The sequence below is a fragment of the Chiroxiphia lanceolata genome, chromosome Z, assembly GCF_009829145.1.
Source record: "Chiroxiphia lanceolata isolate bChiLan1 chromosome Z, bChiLan1.pri, whole genome shotgun sequence".
Taxonomy (NCBI): Eukaryota; Metazoa; Chordata; class Aves; order Passeriformes; family Pipridae; genus Chiroxiphia; species Chiroxiphia lanceolata.
In genome coordinates this window covers 61,571,865-61,587,951 of record NC_045671.1, presented here as the reverse complement: position 1 = coordinate 61,587,951, position 16,087 = coordinate 61,571,865, and the positions used below count along the sequence as shown (strand labels likewise).

At 40.9% G+C, this 16,087-nt stretch overlaps 1 protein-coding gene and 1 long non-coding RNA gene across 7 annotated transcripts in view; one reads left to right on the top strand and one right to left on the bottom strand.

Moving 5' to 3' along the window:
- The window catches only part of PTBP3 (polypyrimidine tract binding protein 3), a 52,143-nt gene extending 45,612 nt beyond the window's left edge, over positions 1 to 6,531 (bottom strand). For 2 of the 6 annotated variants that reach the window (XR_004354518.1, XM_032675733.1), the window contains exons 1-2: positions 6,374 to 6,531; positions 2,462 to 2,692 (exon numbers count right to left, since the gene is read on the bottom strand). The gene's annotated coding sequence lies outside the window, so the exon portion shown is untranslated. Of the gene's footprint in view, positions 1 to 2,461; positions 2,693 to 6,198; positions 6,307 to 6,373 lie in introns of those variants that run through there. The other 4 variants (XM_032675732.1, XM_032675730.1, XM_032675729.1 and 1 more) reach the window with 4 other exon arrangements.
- Positions 6,373 to 15,379, top strand: LOC116780566. The gene is made up of 3 exons (XR_004354521.1): positions 6,373 to 6,504; positions 14,593 to 14,663; positions 15,330 to 15,379. It is a non-coding gene; the product is annotated as an uncharacterized LOC116780566 (long non-coding RNA).
- Positions 15,380 to 16,087: the final 708 nt, after the last annotated feature.

Sequence of the window (16,087 nt, the reverse complement as noted above, 5' to 3'; positions counted from 1 at the left end):
TAAATATTACACCAGCCACACAACATGAACTTCTCCCTTCAGTTTTATTTCACAGTAATACATCCTCTAACAGCCTTCATTTCTTCCAGCTCTCAATGGAACACACAATTTATTGGTGAAATAATGATTTTCCCTGATCAAAGCATACTGTGAAGTGATTTAACAGTAACTCTAAAGTCCTTTTACTCTTAAGTTACTTAGTAAACAGAAATTATACAGAAATAGTCTTCTATGACAGACTTTCAAACTAATAACAATTAAGTCAACTCAGTTTCTGAAGCAGCAGCTGCTTTTAATCTTCAGTGATGACAGACACAATTTGTACTCATTTTCTGAAACTGACCGGTTTTATAAAGAGAGTAAGTTTTTCTAAACCTCTACCAGGTTTTATTACACAGAAAAAAAGTTTTCTAGCACTAACAGAAAACAAACTAAAACCAAGCAGATCACCTACTTGTGAGTCCACAAAGTTTCCTCCAAAGAAACTAAGTTCTGCAGCTTCCACTGCATCCAAGGTCTTACAATATGTACTGAATAACTTCACAGTAATGATTTTTTTTTTTCAACATCACTTTGAAATCATTACAGATTTCAAACTGACTATGTTTTGGGAAAGAACAGGTAACTGAGACGATGGGGAAGGAACAGATGTGAAGCTAGAGCAGTTTTCCTGGTAACACAAGATCAGAACAAACAACTTGTCTGTACGCACGGAGCAAGAAAGACAAATTAGAGACTAGAAAATAGAAAAAGATACACTGACAAATTAAAAAAGAGTAAGAAAATGAATACAGTAATAGAGGGTAGTAAAATGAGAAAATGAACCACCAAATAACCTACAGTAATGGAACCAGAAAGAAAATTAATTAAACTGCACAAAACCAGGAAGACAAAGAAGGCCTAACAAAACCAAGAGAGATTATGTGTAATTTATGAATTAAACTAAACCACCTGTTAATGTTACAAGTCAATAAATTACTTGGATGCTATATTAATTTAATTTGCAGTGGTCTTTGGTGTCCCCATGTCAACATGCATTTCATGCTGATTGCCAAACGGTATTGTTAGTGTTTCTAGCCTAGAAAACATTTTGGTGAAAGGATGAAGGCATATAGGATCATAGAATCATTGAAGTTGGAAAAGACCTTTAAGATATGAGAGTCTGTATCTCAAAAAGGGTTGAAGCATAATTTATACACCCAAATGAAGTCTTTGAAGTATGTTGCCACTCTGGACAACAAAGTATTGCAGACTGAGAACTACCAAGTAAGGAAGAATCAAAAGTTGGAGCAATACTCTAAACCAAATCCCTGCAAGGTACATCAGATTAGCAGTAGCCTGCTCTTCATTACACATGGAAATTTTGTCATATCCTTCTCACATGCCACTTCAGATGTAGCTACCATGCAACCTACAGACCAGGAAAGGGTTACCAGTCCCTAGGTTTGCCACATGGTCTGGTCCACCGGCTGCTGCATGAGAGGAGCCCCAAAGAGAAGATACAAGGACTCCCTGAAACAACATCTCAGCCTTGGCCATATTGATCATCATAACTGGTCTACTCTGGCCTCCAATCGGGAGGTCTGGAGACACACCATCTATAACGCTGCTGATGCTTTTGAGAAAGCACACAGGATCATTCTTGAGGAGAAAAGACAATGCAGAAAGAATTGTACCTTGCAGAATATACCACCTAAGGAGTCTTTCTGCTGTGCCTTTTGCAATCGGACATGCCTGTCTCATACTGGCCTTTTTAGCCATAAGCACATGGGTAGAGTCCTTTCCCAAATCTTCATCCACGAAGCCCAGCCATGATGATGATGATGGTTCCACCCAAAGTAGATGACATGGTAAGATTTGATTTCTGCCTATATCTGAACTGTCTTTTGGATCATCCTTATTCCTGTGATTAATGCAACCCACCTTCCAAGAAATAGTAATATTTCATTTCAATGGAAAGATTCTAATAGGGAGTACTGACCCCACCATACACTTTTGTTCTTGTGTGAAGCATGCACACTTTCACACAGTGTACATATGCAAATATTATTCTGGTTCCTTTGCTTCTGCTATTTACTGTGGAGAAAGAATGATCTGTCTTCTTGATTTAAATGCCACTGTAATACACCATGTCTTTTAACAAATAAGAATGGCAACAAGTTAAATTACTTGTAGTTCAGTGTGATTAATGAAGCTAACTGCAAGGATAAAGATAATGGTTAGATTATTGAATCATATGAGCATTCATTCCACTGGCTTTCACAGGAAATTTACGGTGCAGTTTCCTGGTGATTTTAAGCTGAGCTAAGGCTTCAGTGAGCAAAGGCAGTCCTGTTATTCCTCACCTTTGTGTTTTCACATGCTGCAGCTCCTGCTGCCGTGACTAACAACTGCGAGGCAGCACAGTACCAGAATAATTTGATTTACTGTGCAGTTCACACATGAGAGTTGCTACACTTACGAGGGAGGTGCAGAAATGTGCTGTCGAGGATGGTGCTGCTCTTTTGGCAACAGACTTGAGTTTGAATAACTTCAGTCAACAGGGAAGCAGCAAGAGCAGGGAAGAGTGGTATCAACAGGATCAACAGCCAAAATACTTGTTCACCTTACAACAGTGCCAAAAATGCTGTCTCTAACTCCAAGGTAAAACTCACGTCCACAGACCTGAAAAGACAAGTACAATTTTCAGAAGCTGAAATGAAAAAAGAAAAAGAAAAAAAAGTCTCAAATGTATCCTTCCATAAAAAAGATGCAGCACAAAATGAAACTAAAAATTATAAACAATGGTAAAAAGCAGGAAAATCAAAGCAAGAGTGCAATCACATGCAACAGTTAATGAGTGCAAAAGAAAATAATTAAGAACTGTGCCTTGAAACAGCAGCTGTAGGTATAATTTTATTACATAACTAACTCTCATCCTCACATTTTGATGCAATATTATGTTTAATCAGGATATCCTTTAAAAGAAAGTTGACACAGACACACACTTGTGCTTATCACTTACCACCTTCTGAGTGCTTCAGCTAGCACAGGATTAGTTCAGCAGAAAACCTGATAAATACCCCCTGATAGGACCCAGCATACTCAACTGCTTATCTCCCCTGACAGAGTACCCGAAGCAGATAAATTTTCTTGACTACACACCAAATCAAACAAACAATAATTTGACAACTGCTAGGGAACCTATGAGATTGATTTATATTTTGCTATTTTCACGTTTCTGATTGTGACATGATTCCCGTTTCTGATCATATGAGATGTCAGTAGTAAACAAGTTTGATAAGTGAACAGCAAGCTGATAAGGAGGGATAACTTCATTCACAGTAGGCCTATATTAGATATTTTACACAAGCACATAACTCAGAGTAGGTTAGAAACAGGTTTTTATGAAGCAACTACACAAAAAAGTATGCTATGTAATTCTACTCTACGTAGAACATAAATCTGAAAAAGGCTTCTGAGCCAGAAACTTGTGGATACTGATGTGGAACTGGTTCATGACTCCTTAAAAAAAGGTTGAGCATCATTTTCCACAATTCCAAAGCCTTGTTAAACTGTATGATTTAATCTGGTACTGCAATGACTGAATTTAACTCACAAATATTAATTCAGCTGCTGTGTTTACTGTTGTTGCTGATTTTCCCCTCTTTCTAACCCGGAAGGAAACCGCTAACCTCAGTTACAGAAAAACATACATCTATGTATATATGTGGTCTGGTTTTGATAGTAAAAAGAATACAGTTCATACCGTTACTGGTTTCACTGAATTTTATCAGTTTGACGTGACTTATTTTCCTTATTGCAAATGCAATAAGCTTAAATAAAAAGCCAATTTCTTTGCCATAAAACAGTGAAACTCTCCCAGATTTCTACAGAATCTTTCTGATCCAAATAAAAATGGTTTTTCTGTGTCTACCTGCGTGTATTCTTACCCTCACTAAATACAAGTTTTGGATCTAAATTAGCCTCAGCATTCCACAGAAAGAAATTAATCCCTCTATTTCATTTCTCTATTAGTGCCAAGGAAGTGTAATTTTCCTTCTTTTACTCTTTTTGCTTTTCATAAATGCCCTCGAAAATAAGAAATCGCAAGCTGGTTTATGAAAAATTGTAACTTGTTTTACTTTAATTTTACGAGGGCAGTTTTAACTAACCCCAGTCTTAACACCTCGAATTTTTAACTAACAGTTTCGAGATCACCCAACGAAATTCAATTCTCAGAGAGTATTTAGCATCTTCTAACAAAAAAGAACACTCCCAAAACACTCCAAAACCCCAGGTCTTCCTGAAGTGTCACAGGCAGCATTTAATATCTCAGAGTATACTCAAACTTGCAGTTATCCTCAACCACCTGTATCTTTACTGAAACACATAAAAGGTTCTACTTCAGAAAATTTCTTAAAATGCACTCAACTGATTCATCTTTAAGTGCCCATAGTCATCTTCTTACTCCCTGAGTTGTAAGTTTATTAGAAAGGTCCTACTTTGTGATATTAGATTTGTACAGTTTAAGAACTACATATATTTTACCTGTATCATTCCTACTCAAAACAGAATGAATGTCGACATTAAGTTATCTTTATCAGTATCTCAGGGCAGTACATCAACCAACAGATACCTCCTTTTCCCTCCCTTCTCAACTGAAACAATAAAACCTTTATGAAAATTAAAAAAAAAAAAAAAACCAAACACCTTTGGAAAAGAAATTCATCATACTAGTTGTATGAGACCACAGTAAGAACCATACACCCACATTAGATAGCAATTTCACAATCTAAGAGAAAAAAAAAATTGTATTCTCAAAAAAATAAAAGAAAAACAAAATTACATGTTCCTCATAAACACATTTGACAGAATAATAAAAAAAAATTCTCACTCCAGTCAGAATTTTCTTTTGAAATTTTCTTTTGAAATATTCCAAAAAGCAGCTTCAAAGCAAATGTGAAGAAATGTTGATCGCAGCAAAATTACTATATTTTTTAAATGAAGTTCTCCAAAAAGATACTTCTTAGGAGTATTTGCTTTTTGACTAATCAGCATTTTTACAAGACTGTTCTTGTCAACCTGTCTCCCTACAAAGGCCTCCAGTATAACAGTGTTAAAAATGTCAGAAAGGTTTTTTTCTGAAACTTCTGTTTCAGAATTCCTAGATTTCAAGAACAGCTAAGATTTTACATGTCACTGATGTACAAGATGAAGTTAAGTTAGTGAAACAGCTACATCTTCATATGAAGTCTTTAGTGAACATTTCCATTTTCACATATGCATACTGTTATCATGAGAAAAATAAAAGAAACAGTAAAGTACTTTACTGACATTAGGCTTGGTTAGTTTCCTGGAACAGCTGAATTTCCCACCACGGTCAAGCTTCCTAGGCCTTGGATTTTGAAATACCAATAGGCAAAGGAAAAAATACCAGCAATCACATTTTCACTTAAAAAGTAGTGAGGGAAATTGGCAGTATACATAATGAACCTGGGTTTATTACTTAGTTTCAAGTTATGAAACTTTATCAAAACACATGACAGATAGTCAGCGTACATCACGCTACCTCAGAAAAGGGAGCACAATACTTCAGACTTGCTAAAAATATTTTTATCTTTTGAGGATGACATGCTGTATAAACTTCATCCCTGTAACAAGTGGCTGTGTGCTTAAAGCCCTCAGTGCGGTCTACCAAAACGCATTTAGGACTACCTGAATAACCATTCTGATTATTGACTAACCCTGCAGAATAGATGTCAATCAGTTCGCTTCCACATATGCACTTCCACCAGGCACCAGCGACAAGGCAGAGAGCAGCACTCCCACGTTTTCCCTGCCACACACACCACCCTCAGACTTGAGGCACAAAACTTCAGTTACCACGCGAAACCGCAAATATCCGAGAACTCATCGCGACCCTCACCCACCGCTAGGAGAGCCGGGCGCCAAGGGGCTTTCTGCCACCTTAGCAGGGGTAACTCTGCGATACAGACCAGGACCTGGCCAGAACAGCCCCCGAGCGGCGGCCGCGGGGGGACGGGAGGGCGGCGCCGGCCCCGCCGAGGGGCGCATCCCGGCGCTTCCCGCCGCATCCCGGCCCGCAGCCAGGCGCGGCGGGGGGAAAGCCAGCCCCGAGCAAGGGGGAAACGCGGAGCCCGCCCGCGGTGGGAGGAAAAGAAAGGAAAAGAAAGAGGAAGGAAAAGGAAGCGAGACCCGCACGCCCCGAGTACCGCGAAGTTCCCCGCGGAAGCGCCCGGCCCCTCTGCCCCAGGTCGGCGACGGCTGCCGGCTTCCTCCTTCCTCCACAAGAACCTGGCGGAGCAGCCCTCGGGAATATCCCCACCCCAAGCCCGGCCCCTCCGAAACCCGTCCCCTCTCCGACACCCACCTTTCCACTCGCTCCGCTCTCTTCAACGGAGACGGAGGGGACCTCCCCCAGCCCCTCTCTCCACCCCCGGGGCTCCGAGGAAGAAGAAGCGGGGATGTGCCGGCCTCCCGCCCCGCCCCGGGCGGCACCAGGTGACGCTGCCGGGGGGCTCCGGGCCGGCGCCCTCAGCGCGGTCCGGCCCCGGGGCGGGGCAGCCCCTGCCCGGCGGGGGGGCGGGCACTGGGCGGGGGCTCTCAAGGGCGGGGCCGCCCCGCCCCGAGCAGGGCGCGCTCGGCGCAGGCGCACCGAGGGCCCGCGGGCTCCCTCCCGCCGCCTCCCGGCCCGTGGCGCCTGCGCGGGGCGCCGGTCTCGCGACTGTGGGGGGAGGTGGTGCTGGGCTGTGGTGTCGTTACACAGCTCAGAGCTCGGAATTGCAGCGTCGGGCCCGGGGTCAGTTTAGTTTGGAGAAGTCCAACCTGTGACCTAGCACCACCTTGTCAACTAGACCATGACACTAAGTGCCATGTCCAGTCTTTCCTTAACACTTCCAGGGACCTTGACTCCACCACCTCCCTGGGCAGCCCATTCATGTGTCTTATCACCCTTTTCTGTGAAGAAATTCCTCCTAATGTCCATCCTGAACCTCCGCTGGTACAGATTGAGGCTATGTCCTCCTGTCCTGTCACTAGTTGAGGGAGATGAGACGGAGCCACACCTGACTACAATCTGCTTTCATGTAGTTGTAAAGAGGAATAAGGTCCCCCTTGAGTCTCCTTTTCTCCAGGCTAAACAACCCCAGGCCCCTCAGCAGCCCTTCACAGGACTTGTGCTCCAGACCCTTCACCAGCTCCATTGTCCTTCTCTGGACACGCTCCAGCACCTCAATGTCTTTCCTGGAGTGAGGAGCCGGAACTGGACACAGTACTCAAGGTGCGACCTCACTAAGTACAGAGGGACAATCACTGCCCTGGTCCTGCTGGCCACACTATTTCTGATACAAGGCAGCATGACATTGGTCTTCTTGGTCACCAGGGTGCATGCCTAGCTCGTGTTCAGCCGGCTGTCAAACAGCATCCTGAGGTCCTTTCCCGCTGGAGCGCTTTCCAGCCCCTCGTCCACCAGCCTGTAGCACTGCAAAGTTTAGGGGGCAGCTGCAGTTCAGGGCGGCCCCAGTTCCTGCTTGTCCCTTGGAGGACCCAGTGTCCTCCTGTCCTGTTGGTCTCATTCCCACAGGGTGCCTGGGGCAGCCACAACAGAGGGTGAAAGCTGGCTGCTTGCGGGGGGGCCACCAGAGGGGATTCTGGTGTGCCAGCCCCGAACTGGGTGTTGGTTGGGCTTCCCTTCCTTGTGGCACAACCCCAGCTCTGGTTGTTGTGCTGTTCAAGGACAGTCAGCTCCTGCCCATGTTAGAGTTGTCTCTCTAGGTTGTAAACTCACTGAGCCATATGTTAGGAAAACTTCCCTGTCCAGCTATCCAGGAGCCACTCTGACAGTCAGTCTCGCACTGCCTGAGCTGGGACTGAGGTCCCTCCGCAGCTACACCCCCCACGCTCATACCATCAGACCAGGTTTCCTTAACAGCTTGGTCCCAGGTTTCCCATAGCAGAGTCACAGATGTCCAGATCCTTAAAATAATCTAATCTTGGTGCAATAACAAAATAACAGCTTGAGCTGGGTGCCCCCAAGACACATAGGTGGGACAATGGGCAGATGCCTGGAGAAATGTGTATGAGGACTGGGAAGCAGGGTGGGAAGCTGGTGAGTGATGCACGACCAAGTCTAGTGACATACACGTGGCTGCATGCGGGATCAAATGAGCTGCTTCTGCATCCTGCTCCCAAGAGCAAGAGGTAGCGTGGAAACACGAAGCGACTACCACATGAGTCATCTGCATGTCATGAGGCTGCAAGAAACTGTATTCCTCTGGTTATGTCCTGTGTAGGGTGGACTTTAAGGAATTACCTGAGTTAATGCCTTTCTGGGCTATGTCTTTAAAGAAATGTGTAGCCTCAATCAAATGGATGACAGTCATATGACAATTCTTGACATTGTCAATGTTTTGTGAGTCTGATAGACTTCAGTCCTAAGAATATAGAAGTATGTAGACATTTGCTTTTCTTTTCCCCCATGAACTAAACTACAGGAGCAAGACAAATCACCATGATCAAAGAAGTACTTCGGGGAGTAGTCATTAAAAAAAATGAAATTTAGTCATAACAGCAGCCTCAAATAATTGTATTTGAATCAGTTATTGTGAGAAAAGAAGGGGAGATTATATATGTGTCTATTATATTCTAATATAAGAGCATATACACATATATATGAGAATATACTAATATATTCAGTTTTTCTGATGTATTGGAATATATTTTATATATGTTAGTAATTCTATTTTTATATATATGAATATAAAAATTAAGGATTTTTGAATCCTTGGAAAGAACTTTTCTTTAGAGGTCAGATTGTGAAAAATGCCATGCAGTTTCATCCTTTGGCACACGTGTTTCTTGTTACAAGTTAAATATACAATGTAATTTAAAAATACTATAAGAGTTCTCCTGTAATTGTTCTGCATCCTATAAAAATAGAAATGTGTGTTTCAGCGATAATCTAGACTGCGCTGCCATTGAAGAATGCTTTTAAATTAACTTCCAACTGCAATTCACAAAGCCAATAGAAAGTTTGATAGATTGTTATAATAGAAAAAGAGTATAAATCCTTTGTGATAGGGCCTGTGAGCTGATTGTTAACACATGCAGGGAACAACAAAAAGGAAGAAAACTTTGATCATTCCCTTTCTGGGAGGGAAGGACTAAAGGGGAGAGACACAGAGAGAGATAAAAATAATGTGAGAGAAACACTTCCAGGAAGAAAACCTGGGCTCTGAGAGTTATATTCCTACTTTGCCTGTGTCGCTTTAGTGAGTTTGTTTGTTTGGGGTTTGCAGGAGTTTGTTTGTTTGTTTGTGGGTTAGTTTTTTGTTTTTCATGGGTCCACTTATTTAATTACTTCTTTTCTGCTTGCTTCCCTTTTTTGGTTATGTCTGTTACTTTTTCTCCTTTTTGCATTACTTTGAATTGTGTTCTTCCTGATTCATGTCAAATTCATGTTTTTTGCAACTTTAGGGAAGTCCATGGAGTTGTGCTGGCTATAAACTAGATGTGTTGTGTTTCAGCTGCCTCTTTTATAAGGACATATAAACTGAGTGATAGTCTTGTTTACTTTAAAGAGGTATATAGTTTAATTTAATTAAATAGAACTTTGAGAAAGAACAGAGGTCTGTATGCACTGATCAAATTATAGCATCAGGGCCTGGGTGCACGATATGCAGTCTACTCAGCATACAAATATGATTAGACAGACAACAGTCAATCTGATCTATTTTAAACAAACTATGTTTATCTATTTTTAGCAGCATAGCATTTTACTGAAAATGACTTGTCTTTGAGGTTATCATATCAAGTTTAAAGAAACTAACACCTACCGTATTTTTCTCGTCCATATCTTATTGATATTCCTGTTGTCTGTATTGCTAGCACTTGCTTACACTATGAAAACAAAACAAAAAAAATGACTTTTGGTTTTGCAATTGTGATTGTAATTTCAATACCATATGTTTTTAAGTTGGGATTTTCTGACATTAATTAGTAGTTGGCAGCTAAAAGGTCTTCTAAACCTCTTTTTATTCAGGGAGATACTGTTCTGTACTCCATTTTATTTAACTCCTATTTACTCAGAATAATTTGATACATTGTTGTTTTTCAGGTAATTCTCCTGTTAAAACTTCCCAGTTCTGTATAAAATATTATGTTTATGTAGTTAGATATGCTAGGTTTCTGAGAATATCATACAGCACAATTTCTAGTAAGAGCTCCTTTGTTTAGTTTCCTGGAAAAAAAAAGTAGGAGATTTCTTAGCAGGGTAGTTGTTGATTAGGTCATTCAGCTTTGCTTGAACTTGACAACAGAAGGCTTTCACTAGCAACTATAGCTCAAGAAATAACAGTCTTGAATAAACCTGACAATTCACTACAATTTGACCAGCTCCTCAGCTGTTCTGGCACAACTAAGGTCATTCCACAAACTTAAAAAAGGTAGCTTCCTCCACTTTTTTGTTGGGGTCAGTCCAATAGTGTATCAGAGCAGATATCTGGAGAGAGCAGCCGTGGACTTCCACGGGCTTCTCTGATTTACTGTGTACAGTACCAGCTGGTGGTAGGGTATGGCTTCTCCACCAGATTACCCACTACACTGAGAGTCAATAATACAAGACAAATCTTTGACGCTGCTGATCACTAAGCAAACTAGTTCCATTGAATGAACCAGTCAAAGTGACAATTAGATATTGTGATTTACCATTCTGTGTCTTGCACTAAGGGGCCTGATGCATTGCAGAAACTGGGTGCAGAATCTTAGCAGAGTTTTGCCAGCAGGAAAGAAAAGGGAGAAATTGCTTTGCTAAGCTACCAGAAGCTGTATTTATTAAAAACCTAAGTTTAGTTCAGACTGAAATTACTGTGTGGTCATGGTTTAATAGCAGCTGTTTTTTTGGGGGAGATTATTTGTTTTGTTTTGTTTTGTTTTTTCCTGAGATATAGAATTGAGACATTTCTGTTCAGCTGGTAAATATAAGAATGTGTTAAAATATATGTGCTATTGCTATAGTCATACGTTAAGTTACTGTTAAAGAATTTATTTATACTGCTTCACTATAGTCTGAAATACCCTCACATGGGGAAAAGGTTTTTATGCTTAAGACTCGGCTACCATTTGAGGTTATGGTTCTTCTCCTGGTTTCAAAGCGCAGTCATTCTAAGGCCACAGTAAACCTTAGCAGCATTTATTGGCTAATGGCAACAAATTAATATTTCTCTGTCTCATGGTATGTACTAACTAAATTACTCATGCTGGAAGAAACATAGCTAACCTGTTAATTATAGCCCAAAAAATTTAGTCTAGAGCTGCTAAGATCTTTGGATACTTTAAAGGGTGGCAAAAGATTAGGTGAGAACCATAATAGGCTTTGGCAAAGTTTGGATATAAAGAGCCTTAGGGAATGGTGTGTAATATTTAGGAATGGGAGAAATTGAAAGATATTTTAATTGTGCCTGGTGATATGAAATTTTAATTTTTTACCAGGCCTTAGGGTAAACACTAAAGCAAGATCTAGCAAATTTGGGATGTAAAAATTATGATCCAAAATCAGTATTTGTGCATAGGACTGACAGAATCTGTGAAGTTGTGAACATACATCCCCACCCACAATGAGGTATATAAATTTTGGTTTTAAGGTAAATATTTGGCGTTGGGCAGTTCAGAGGAAACTCAGAATGTCACCCCAAATCCTGGTTTAAGCTCAAAGGTAGCCATTTGAATCACAGAGCAGAGGACGAGGAACCAAAAGACAGGCACAGACTAGGAGCAGGACTTGCTGTTTCGTGTCTCAGGATAAACATTTTTCGATGCTGGTAAGACAGTACCAAACACTTCGTGTTGAGTGTACTGTTTCAGGACACTCTTTGTCCTTAAGAGAAAAAAAGATGGAAAAATTTGATAAGAGCCCAGTGAGTATGGCAGCAAAGAACTAATTCTTAATCCTTTTTATTACCCTTCTCAGAGGATCTAGTCTTGAGTGTGTATGTAATATGTTTCTAATCCGGTGGCTTTTTGGAGGTCCATCAAAAATTGGGGCATGTTCTCAGTCTATTTCATAATACTTGCCTGGCAATGAGCCGGGAATATTGTACTTTTTTCCCCATTGCATTTTTATTATGCTGAATTGAGTTACTCACTGCCACCATTTACAAACCTATTACATGTTACCGGGTGGGAGAAGCCGTTAAGGACTGTTATTAAGGAGAGCCTCCAGAGGCAGGAATTACTGTTCAAGTTATAAGGACAAGTGGAACTCATTTTTCCATGGGATGGTCAGGTAGCAGCAAGAGGAGCCTGTTTCTCAAAGAAGGTTTGAGATGAGCAGCCACAAGGCCAGGCGGTAACCTCAGCAACACGGCACTGTCCCATGGCACCAGAGGCAGGTGAGCAAACCAGAGTGGTGACTGCAGCAGGTCCTACTGACAGTCTGGTGAGCGTCAGGCAAAGAGGAGGTAACATGTTTGGTCCAAGGTGAACCCAGGAAATCCAAACAACAATTCAGGCACAGAAAGCTAGGGACAAGTGCACCTAAGATGTAGCTCAGGCAAAGACTGAAAGCCCAGGTGTGAGGTTAAATGGAGGCCCTAGGCAGAGGGTGTAGATGGAGGCTCTGGTAGAGGCTGGTCAGGGCAACCAAGGCCTATCTCTCACTGAGGTTCCTGACAGGGACTTACTGGATGTAGGTTTTCCTGATGACTTTGGGTAGTTCAGAGGCAGAAGAAAGGTAGGATATCAAGATGAAGAGAAGCCAACAGAAAGGTCTTCATCCACTGCTGTGCCTAATAATGGAGAAATGATCACATCTTTTCCATTGAGAAGCTTTTTTTCTTCAGTGTGAACAGCACCACATGGGTATAAGGTTTGTTACTTCCTTCAGGTGCCTTCCTGTTACAACTTGAAGTAACACTTGTGTAATAAATTAGTTAGCACCTCCAGATGCCTTTCTGTTACAGCTTGACATGACAATACCCTCCAGTGGTAAGCTTTGTTTATTTGTTTGGTTTTGTGTTTGTTTATAGCATATTTGGAAGTGCCAGGGAAACAGCAGAGCTTCAAACATGGCCAATTAGCTGATACTCCTATAGAGGAATATCGTTATCACGCAACACCTTCTTTTTCTCCCTTGAGAATGACATTCCATCTCTTGACATTCTTCCAGTGCTATAGATGAGTTTATGGTAGTAAGTTTCATCAGTGGACCAAATTTCCCATCAGTGCATGGCTCTAGTAAATTGAAGCACATCTTTATTTTACACCTCCAGCATACTTACTTATGTTATTTTTTTCTTTCCAAATATTTAAAGAATCTATTTTTGGTAACTGCCAATTTTAATTTTCTTAGTATTCATATTGTCCCCTTACAGACTTTGATTAATCTTGCATAGCATCATGTTTATGACTTGTTTCTTTTACACATTTCTTATTAGTAGTTGTCCTTTAGGATGCTTCAATGTGATTTTAGCACATTATACTTAGCAAATTACTATTCCCAGCCCCACAGGGTTAGTTTCACAAACAGATACAGAAGCACTATCTCACATGAACTTTGTAAGTAATTGAGTGTACCAACATATACATGACTGGCTGAGGAGTTTTAGCGAGGGAAAAAACTGCTATGTGTTTGATTTCTGGACATCTGGAATAACGATCATTGTTAACTGCACAGTGTTACTTGTTAATGCAGTATGTGTTGCTTGACTACAGTTAATAATTCTATTCCACAATTTTTTGGAATTACTTGGAACAAAAGAGTTCACAGAGTTGCAGAGTTGGCACTTCTGCTCAAGCATGTCGGTCATATGTGGTCACAAACAGCTCCCATTTGGCATATAGGCAATTTCTGAGATTGCTCTCATGAAGACTTATCTTTCTACTTGCACTTCTGTGAGTCTAACTAATATTTAGCTTCTAGACTAAGACATTTACAGCAAAACCTTTTAGGCTGGTGCACAGTGGGTGTTTATGTCTTTTATCAGGTCACAGTCTAAACGCTTAAAAATGTGCTGAAGTACTGAGACCACAACTGGAAGCTTTTTGCTTGGTCTTATGCCTCTTCCATTGGAAGAGGTTTTAATTGTTGCTGGTAACAGTTTGTACCCTGGAGTTAAACCTAGGCTTTCTTTCACACAGCAAACTGTTTACAGGCTCTCCTGAATGACCTTTTGATAAGTCCTGTCCCCTCTGCTCCAGAAGCCATCCATATTCCTGGCAGATTTACCAGGCAATATCTGCCTACGTGAAGATGTATTTCCATTAATAGTTCTCTTCTGCTTTTCCCTTAGTAACTGTCAGGTGAACAAGAAAACTGCAAAATGAACACAAGAAGTAGAATTCTTTTGTCTTCTAGGCCAAACTAGAAAATAATATTAGAAAGGGACCCTCATTTTTGTTTAAGAATATTGCTTCTACCAGCTCAAATGAAGTCCAGTCATACAGCTGACCTAGTAGAGTTAAAGAAAAGGTGATAATTTGGCAGAGGATGAAATGAGTGTAGGTAATAGGAACTAATCAATAGAGATTTGGCACAACTTTTAGGAGAATGCCTTTCTCTTTTTAGTTCCTTAATGACTCCTTTTTCCCCCATAGTTCTAAGGAACGAGAAATCGACTTTGTGTATGACTGTGCTTCCACAAGGGTGAGAGAAGAAGCTCATTGAGGTAAGTTAGGTATCTCTGCTAATACTACCAAAACGTGGTCAACATTTGTCAAAATCATAATTTATAAAACATTTACAACATCTCTGTTAATGACTGCATTGTTGGACTGCTTTTCCATGTACTCACTTTCTTGCTTGCCTTCTCTTTGGGATGCCCATTCTTCACGCAAGGCTAGTCATGCACTCTGTGTTTGCTCAGCAACTGGCCCAGCAGGACTCAGCCTTTAGTATATTACAGATAAGCAACAAGAGAGAATGGAATATAGCAGACCAGAGCAGAGCAGAATAGAATAGAATAGAATAGAATATTTCCTTTGGAAGGAACCTACAGTGATTATACTGTCCGTCTGCCTGGCCCTTTCAAGGCTAGCTGAAAGTTAAAGCATTTTGTTAAGGGCATTGTCTGAACACCTCTTAAACACTGACAGGCTTGGAGCATCAAGTTCTAGGAAGCCTGTTCGAGTATTTCACCATCCTCTTGATTAAGAAATGTTTCCTAATGTGTAGTCCTGTCACTGGATATCAACTAGTCATAAAACAGGCTAGTGAAACAATCTGCCATTCTCCTTGCAGATTTATATTTCTACCTCTTCCAGAGAACTGTATGACAACTAAGAAACTTTGTCAACCAATTGCAGTAAGCAGTCTCTTCATATGTTTCTTCTAGCATTTCTTGGTGTCCCTTCTTCCAGACAGCTTAGAGGAGGAATATCTGGTGAGTATTTATTGCCCATTGTTTTCAAGTACAGATACTTGATTGTGGTATGAAGACTTCAGATTAAGAGGGTGTGCCTCATTTCAGTTGTAATACATTGGGATATCAAGAGTCCTTTACAGCCTGAAGGAATAAAAAATGCAGTCTAAAAGAGTGGTCTACGGGATTCTGCTATAGATAGAGCTTGAATTTATATAACACATTTTAGTCTGAATTATTGTAAGGGCAGTGCTTTAAGCACCAGTGCCTAATTCTTCAAGGTTTTTGCATGGAGATACAAGGATTTAATTCAGACTCCATGAGATACTGGATCAAAGTTACAAAGAGTTAATTTCTGAACTGGGCACACTGGGCTATATCCCAAAGTTGTTTGTGTTCCTAATTCTGGTTTCAAACTGCGTTTTAGAACTTGTCTAAGTTAAGATATGATCAGTTGTAGCAGTGATGAATTTCCCTGTTTTTGAGATGGCTTTGAGGGACATTGTGTCAGAAACAAGTTAATTAACCGTAAGTTCTCCTTGTGTCATTGTTGAAAACTTGACATGTTGCGGGCAGTGGGCAGGGAAGGTGGCTAAAGCAAAGGTAGCATACAGTTGTAAACTAAGAGAGACAGGGACAAGTGGTTTACCTTAATTTCTCATGTTGAGGAGAGAACACCTGGCAGCCACACAGTATTATTTCAGCTGGTTACTTATGTCTTTGGTTCTTTG